The sequence below is a fragment of the Lycium barbarum genome, chromosome 6, assembly GCF_019175385.1.
Source record: "Lycium barbarum isolate Lr01 chromosome 6, ASM1917538v2, whole genome shotgun sequence".
Classification (NCBI taxonomy): Eukaryota; Viridiplantae; Streptophyta; class Magnoliopsida; order Solanales; family Solanaceae; genus Lycium; species Lycium barbarum.
In genome coordinates this window covers 101039801-101049137 of record NC_083342.1, presented here as the reverse complement: position 1 = coordinate 101049137, position 9337 = coordinate 101039801, and positions in this window count along the sequence as shown.

Genomic DNA, 9337 nt, shown 5'->3' with positions numbered 1-9337 from the left:
GACGAGTGTTCGAGATAGATCTTTGACCCGTGTTGGGAAGTCTGATTATCCTTCCCGACAAATTGCCCCAGTTCGCTGCCGAAGAAATAGTTCCACGATTTGATGTGTGATGCCAACTTTGATATTGTCAAAAGCCATCAGCTAAAAACAAGTGTTAGCAATAAAGAAATATATGTAAATAAGGCAGGGTTGGAGAAGTTACACTTGCAACCCTGCTTCGAAAGTTGAATCCACATTCGGAGGTGGATGCCGGAACTGAAATATAAGATTCCCGCATTCGGAGGTGGGTGCCTGAACTTGAATATAAAATTCCCGCATTCGGAGGTGGGTGCCTGAACTTGAAATATAAGATACCCGCATTCGGAGGTGGGTGCCTGAACTTGAAATATAATATACCCGCATTCGGAGGTGGGCGCCTGAACTGAAATATAAGATACCCGCATTCGGAGGTGGGTGCCTGAACTTGAAATATAAGATACCCGCATTCGGAGGTGGATGCCTGAACTTGAAATATAAGATACCCGCATTCGGAGGTGGGTGCCTGAACTTGAAATATAAGATACCCGCATTCGGAGGTGGGCGCCTGAACTGAAATATAAGATACCCGCATTCGGAGGTGGGTGCCTGAACTTGAAATATAAGATACCCGCATTCGGAGGTGGGTGCCTGAACTTGAAATATAAGATACCCGCATTCGGAGGTGGGTGCCTGAACTGAACATTGAAATACCCGCATTCTAAGGTGGGTGCCTAAATTGGAAATTGACATACCCGCATTCTAAGGTGGGTGCCTGATTTGAACATTGAAATACCCGCATTCTAAGGTGGGTGCCTGAATTGAACATTGAAATACCCGCATTCTAAGGTGGGTGCCTGGATTGAAATTGACATACCCGCATTCTAAGGTGGGTGCCTGAATTGAACATTGAAATACCCGCATTCTAAGGTGGGTGCCTGAATTGAAATTGACATACCCGCATTCTAAGGTGGGTGCCTGGATTGAAATTGACATACCCGCATTCTAAGGTGGGTGCCTAATTTGAACATTGAAATACCCGCATTCTAAGGTGGGTGCCTAAATTAAAAATCGAAATACCCGCATTCTAAGGTGGGCGCCTAAATTAAAAATCGAAATACCCGCATTCTAAGGTGGGCGCCTATATTGAAAATTGACATACCCGCATTCTAAGGTGGGCGCCTAATTTGAACATTGAAATACCCGCATTCTAAGGTGGGTGCCTAATTTGAACTTTGAAATACCCGCATTTTAAGGTGGGTGCCTATATCATGTCCACTTCCCATGGTGCAAAAAATGTAAATCCACATCCACTTTCAGGGTGCAGAAAAATAAATCCAAGTTCACTTTCACAGTTCAAAATATAAATCTACGTCCGCATTTCACGGTACAAAATATAAATCCACGTCGACTTTGACGTCCGTATTATACGGTACAACAATAAATTTACATCTACTTTCCGTCTGCATTATACGGCGCAAAAATAAATTCACTTTTACTTTCAAAAACATAAATCTGTATCCACTTTCTACAATTATATGTATATTTTTTTTGTAATATGATTCTATTTCCACTTCCATGCTCGCATCCACAATGTAAATGTAAATCCACGTCCACTTTAGAAATAGTATTGTAAAAAGATATCCACATCTTAATCCATGTCCCGTTGTGACGGAAGTTAAATATATAATTAACCCCCACAATTTGATATACGATGCAATATTTCGATCTTGTTATCTTATTAACACACTTCATTCTAAAAGAATTTGATAATGATTTGAACATGTATGAAGTGATGACGAAATTGAGGAATTCTAACCAATAACAGGTGATCAAGGTCAGTGTCCATGATTATATGTATTCGATCCATCGATGAATGTCACGAGCTAAAACAACTGTTAGTGATAAGAATCAATAGCTGGGTCTAAAAGAATTATACTTACAGCCCTTGGTTGAGAAGATGAACTTGTATCCACTGTTGCAATTGAAATTTCGTGATGAGTGGAACGACGCCCACCGTTCGGCATAAGCTACCTTTGCATCCACGCTGAAGAGTATTTGCATTTTGAAGAAAGTTAACTTTTTGATCACGCCCATAATTTAATACATGCACCGTGTTCATGTTAATTGGATCTGTCTCAACAAAGAAAAATTGTGAGTTTAAAAGAAAATTGGTTGACTTGTGCATATCGGGGAACTTGGCCCTTGAATTGACTTTTGTCTCGGTCGCGTCCACGTTCTTCGATGTCTCACCACATATCTTGCTTTGCCGGGGAGTTTCAGTTATAAAAAAATGTATTTTGAAAATAAAAGTAATGAGATTTGGATGACTTTGAAAGGAAATACTTAGTGGCTCTAATATGTAACATGATTAAGAAGACTCGATTTTTGAATTTACTCACATTTTAGAAATATGGATGGACTTTTGTTTAAAACCACTTTTATGCTACTTCTAAAAATTTGTCCCAGTTTCAGTCTTAGAGATGCTTGATTCTGGACAATTGAAAAATAAGAACTTATAATGAAAGTTTTCGAAAGTGATTTGACCGACTTCGAAATTTGTCCCAGTTTCAAGTCCTGGAAACGCTTGGTTCTAAACGATCGAAAAGTGAGAAAATTGTAATGAAAATTTTTTGAAAGTGATTTGACCGATTTCAAAAATTTGTCCCAGTTTCAAGATACTAAGACATATGAATTTAAGCGGTGGGAAGACCAAGTCTTGTATAAAAAATCCTTATGTATTTTATAGGAACCAAAATGTTTGGACAAACTGAAGATAAAAATTTTAAGATAGAAGGGCCGAACCCGCCTCGGGTTGCCTACGTATCCCAAAGGAATCAGGCCAGACGTAGTTCGTGATACAAATAAAGACTTTTGAGTTTTTTTTTTAAAAAAGGGGCCGAACCCTATGTGGGTTGCCTACGTATCCAAAAGGAAATCAGGCCATGCGTAGTTCCACTCATACAACAAAACACTGAAATATTTTGAAAAAGTGGCCGAACCCGATGTGGGCTGCCTACGTATCCAACAGGAAGTCAGGCCAAACGTAGTTCGTTACAAACAAAATGACAGAATCTTAATTTAAAAAGGCCGTAACAAAACATAGAGGCAACATGACAAAAGGAACTAAATGTTCTAGTTGATGCCTCCGGCCTACTACAAAAGGAAATTTAAACTTAAAATACTGAAACTCCCGGCGAACCGAGGCTAAGATAGAAGTTCAATTTTGCAACTCAGGTCCTGGCTCAGCAGCCTATAAAGTCAATATTTCAGCAAAGTCTTTGATTATCGCAGCATGATCATTTTCATCTTCCACGAACAGGTTCTTGACTCCCTCCACGATATCATCATAGGCAACTTCAACAATCAAATCTGAAGGTTTTGAGAAAGTTTGATCAATGGTAGGAATAGGTTTTGGCAATGCAATCTCCTTCCTTTTATTCTTTCGTGCTTTCTTCACTTCTTCCTCAGTTGGCTCATATCCCAAACCGAATGTAAATTGTTGCGTAGGGAGAACGACTGGCTCAACCCGCCCATTTAGTGTTTTCCCTAGCCCAAATCCAGGTTGGTACCCATTTCTCACCATTTCTTTTGCAACCATAATTGCGGCACATGATCTTTTGAACTCTTGAGTTTGACATACTTCACTCTCCTTAGTGACATTCACAACCTCCCAAGCGTGGTAAGCTGCTCCGTCGAACCCTCCTTCTGCCTCGACGAATGGGGTGGATTGCTCTAGATAGAAAGACGTGTCTCCTTCTCCGTGTATACATATTTGTTGCTGATCCCATTCGAATTTGACAGTTTGGTGTAAAGTGGATGGTACAGCCCCAGCCAGGTGGATCCACGGTCTACCTAACAGCATGTTGTATGTCGTGGAAATATCGAGTACTTGAAAATCCATGATGAATTCAACAGGGCCAATCAACACTTTCAACTCTATTTCCCCAATAGGGCGCCTTTGAGCCCCATCAAATGCTCGAATATTCATATCACTGGTCTTGAGCTCACTAACATTATATCCGATCTTCTTCAGACTTGCTAATGGACAGATGTTGAGTCCAGAACCCCCGTCAATCAATACTTTAGCCACAAACATGTTACGACACTTGACAGTTATATAGAGTGCTTTGTTATGCATACATCCTTCTGGCGGCAGTTCTTCATTATCGAAGCTGATTCGATGGCTGTCAAGTACGCGCTCAATCATCCCAGCTAACGCCTCACTAGTTGTTTCGCTTGGAACATATGCTTCATTCAAAATCCTCAACAGTGCATTCCTGTGCATATCTGAACTCAAAAGCAAAGAGAGAATAGGAATTTGAGCATTGGTTTTTTTCAACTGATCCACAACTGAGTACTCACTAGCCTTGATCTTCCTCAAAAATTCTTCTGCTTCGGTTTCAGTCACGACCCTTTTGGGAGGTACATTGGCTTCCTTAACTTGCCCCAATCTAACTAGCTCTTCTGGAGAATAGCATCTTCCAGACCTTGTCATTCCTGATGTCTTAACCTTGTCAGTGATCGTGTCCTTTCCTCGACATTCCATCACAGTTTGTTGATAATTCCATGGTACGGCTTTTGTATCGAGCACTGGTAACTGATTTGGTGCTTGAACTACTTCCACAGGCGTTGATGAAGCTCCTAATATCTCGACAGGCACACAACCCCTTATCACTACAGCCGGAGAAGCAACGGCTACAAAATCATGATCCTCCACACGATCCACAGGCACTATAAATTCGGCTGGGTCGTCAACATTTTCATCTATTCCAATCATATTTATCGTGGCCCCATCATGGGTCGGGAGTGGATTGTTAACCACATTTGGTGTTGGTGGTTTGACCGTGATCTGTTTTGCTTCAATAAGATCCTCAACCTTATGCTTCAATGCGTAACAACGATCAGTGGAATGGCCTTTTACCCCCGAATGATATGCACATGTTTTAGTGGGATCAAAGCTTCTGGGTAATGGATCTGGAATTCTACCTTCCACGGGATATACTAAGCCTGAAGCTTGCAGTCTTTCGAAAACAACGCTCAGTGGTTCTCCCAATGGTGTGAAATTGCGAAACGGTTTATTTGGGCGAGGTGCGGATGCATTGTTTGGATGATGAGGTTGTGATGGTGGAGCTGGATATGTTGGTGGTCGTGGAGCTCGATATGCTGGTTGTGTGTTGTAAACAGGGTAGGATATTTGTGGTGATTGAGGTTGGTAAGATGACAAAGCTTGGTCGTAGGGATGTGGAGAATATTGGAAATATTGTGAGTGGTGAGCGTTAGGCTGGTATCGCGGTGGTCGTTGATGGCGGTATGATGTGTTTCCCAAGGCCATCACCGATGCTGCTTCTTTCTCTTTTTTCTTTCCATTTCCGAGAGTACCAGTTTGTATAGCCCTACTGGTAGACTGCAAAGCTGCTAGACTTGTTATTCTCCCTGTCTTAATGCCATCTTCGATCATGTCCCCAGCTTTGATCACTTCTGCAAAAGTTTTTCCACTCATTGTCACCAAACGTTCATAGTATTCCGGTTCTAGTGCTTGAATGAAGAAAGTAACCATTTCTGTCTCCTCCATGGGTGGGTGTACCCTAGATGCTTCTTCCCTCCACCGTATAGCATATTCTCGAAATGATTCGGTGAACTTCTTCTTCAACTTTGTAATTGAGATTCTGTCAGGAGCGATCTCAACATGAAACTTGTAGTGATCCACAAAAGCATTTGCCAAATCATCCCAAGTACGCCATTTGGTTGTATCTTGCTTAGAATACCACTCCAAGGCTTTTCCACTCAAACTCTGATTGAATAGTTTGACTCTTATCCCTTCATTCTTCCCCACACCAATCAACTTTTCACAATAGACCTTCAAATGGAAGAAAGGGTTCCCCGACCCATCAAACTTCTCAAATTTTGGAATCTTGTAACTTGGTGGCAATTCTACCTCAGGAAATGCACATAATTCTTCATATCTCACGCTTTGGTTACTACCAAGTCCACGCAAACTTCTCATGGCATCCTCCAAACTTTTGAGCTTTCTATTTATCATTTCATCATTAATTGACCGTGCCTCATTTTCAACTTCGACATAATGATCAACATCTGTGCGACATTGTCCCTGGATTTGTGTCATGGGTGGAGCTGTGGTATAAGTATACACTGGCGGAACTTGATGTGTGTCATGTGCTGGCGGTATGAATTGAGCTTTTGAAGAGGTGGTTGTAAATAAAAAGGGAGCATTTTGAGTGAGGTGTTCGGAACGAACTGGCTGAGAAGTGGTGAAATAATTTGCTTGGTTAAATTCGTCCAAATTTGGGAATGGAGGTGGCACAGGCAAAGTCTGACGAACCCCATGAGATGGAGTCATATGTGGTGGCGTTTGAGAAAATGACCGGTTGTGAAGTACCATATGACTTAGTTCGGCAACTCGTCGCTCCAGACGAGCAATGGTCTCCAAATGTGTTTCTGATTCTTTGGAGGATGTGGGATCACTCGTGATCGGTAAGCTAAGAGATGGCTCAGATGAAGTGGTTGCATTGATCAAACTTTGCTTCATTTTAGAACGAGTCTTTTTAGTTAACCAGATGATTAGTGATGAGTCAGAGTCTGATTTTTTGGCTCTAGACCGTGTGAAATATGGATGCTCCGCCAGTTCCCCTTTAGCACAAGTCAACCTTTTATTTTGAAAATAAATTTTAAAAAGAAAAAGATAAAACAAGAAAAAGAAAAAAAAAATGAGTCAGTATACGGTAAGGACATATTATTGCATATAAACACATTATTGCACATAATACATCGCGTTTTATAATGCAAGGGACCTCTTTATGCCAGAGGTAGGCCTAATGAATATTTGAAGGACAAACATGTCTTTTATGTATTATTCCACAACTCCTCCTAAAAGTAATTTGCAAGAATAAAAATTATTACATGCCAATAATACATCTCAAAATCAACCTAAGATATCTAATACTTCAACTTCACTAATTTCCTTTGGTTGTCTTCGACCTCCGGCATTAATTAATGCTCCACGGCAACCTGCAACAAAATGTCAGTTTCCTTGAAATATTTATCTATAGAGTATTAGGTCCACATATTCCACATATTTGTCCTTCAAATAATGCACATAGATAGTGAGTAGTGTCACTTAGAGTCATAGACTCATTTGGACATTTGGTAAGGTTGACTAATGAACTTAATACACCAAGGGTATTAAGCTTCCTAGGTTTAAAATGATGCATGTCCTTACAAGGTTTTGGTTTTAGCTCTACCTGGATAGACTAAGAATGGTTTTCCTATGACACAAGGCTCCCCCAAGCGGACAACTTGGAAGTGGAAAGTCCGTGGCCGTCGACTGCACCGCCGATCGACTAAATCCACAAGACCAATCCAACTAAAGGGGTAATTTAGTAGTGCACGGGCGCAAACTGCGAAGCCGCTTTAAGTGTGTGAATATGTGTGAGTTTTCCAGGAGTGGAAGAAATATGAGCGGAATGCCAATTTAAGGAAAGCAATAACATACATATTACATAGAAAATTTACATAAGGCATAAAATAAAAACAACCAAAAGCATATAAGGAAAAAGCAATAATAAAGGCAAAAAAGAAAACAAACAAAATATCCAACAAATTAACTATTAACCTAAGTTGTTATGGTTAAGAACCTAAAGTCCCCAGCAGAGTCGCCAAGCTGTCACACCCCATTTTAACCGGGTTGATTTAGAAGTATGACATATTGGTGATTCCTATTTATTTTGTTTTGAGGAGTCGCCACCTATTTAATTTAACGGTGAATTAGGACACCTAAATATTAACTAAGGTAAAGTTAAAACTAAACCTCCATTAATAGTCTGCTTAACCAGTGTGATTCTAGGTAAGGGCTCTATATTATCCTAAAGGGAAGGGGTTAGGCATCCTTTAGAATCCGTTAACTTACGGTTATCCGACCAAACTTAGGTTAATTAATTAAGGTTAAATATAAAATAATAGATTGTTAAAGACTTCTAAGATTTTTTTTTTTTTTTTTTTTTGTATGTTTATATATTTTTTTTTTTAAAAAAGAATAGGAACAGTTGGAAAACATACACTTAGAAGTAGCGTTAAGCTAACTGATTTGAAAAACTATTTGATGGCTAAGCGATAGAAATTAATAGAAAAAAATTTAAACTTTTGTCCAGCTAAGTTCCTGACACCTTAATTAGATAGAAAATTATTATGAAAGATAAAAAATCTGATTCTAATTTGCATTGACAGGCAGTTTTAAAACTGGTTTGACTCAAAGCCCTAAAATTAATTGTGAAACAAAAATAGACTTCAACCTTACGAATGAACTGAATCCTGTAGTTCTTTTATCACGTCAATTCTAAAAAGTTATAAGAAATCTCATTTATCTTTGCACTTAACAACAACTTATTTTCAAGGAAAAAAAAACTTTAAAGACGAATTCAAATCATTATAAATATCTTCAGCTTCCCTTTGAGAAATATATAGCTGATTTTGAAGCTTTTAGAGTCATAAAAAATAGTAGTTGAACCATTCAGGAGGTGAGCTCAACTAAGGGTCGAAACTAATATTATTTCTCAAGATTTTATAAAACTGATATCCCCATTTCCCTTCTAATAGCTAAAATATTCTAACTTCTAAGGCTGGTAGTTTTAAATAAGTAAGATATAGAAAAACCGAGACCTTTAATCATAAGAGAAAATTAAACAATGCAGTAGTTATTCTCCCCTTCCTCCCTCTTTTCTTGCCTTCATTCAGACCATATCCAGGAGAGGAAGAAGAGTGAATTAAGAAGCAACTGAAAGTCCCGGGTTTCCTCTTTGTTTCTGTTCAAACTTGTTCGAGGGAGCGAGAAAACTAAATGAGATGGAGATGCACATTGAGGTCTAGCGGCGGCATAGTCTCAAAATGAGACTGCTCAGACAGTGAGTCTTTATGAAGACTCCATTTCGCTCCGAAGTGTACATGTAAAGAAGAGGAGATAAAGATTAGTGGGGCAACATATATTATCATTATAGTAGAATAAAGGTATACACAGCGGTGGAAAAATTGCGTTCCAGACTCAACATCAACAGACGAGCCAATATATGCAGCATTTCATGCATTAACTAGACTATTAAGAGAATGCATTTAAACTTGGATTAAAGGTGAAAGAGCATGTAAAAGAAATTTCCTGAAAGGTAGGATTACTTAAACAACCATTATCGATCATTTCTAGCATATTAAAATCTAGTATGCAAAGAAGCGGAAAAGCCAAATCAACTCTTTATAAAACAGGTCCGCATACTAGTTCTAACAATAATCCTCCTTGTTCATATTTGCATTAAAT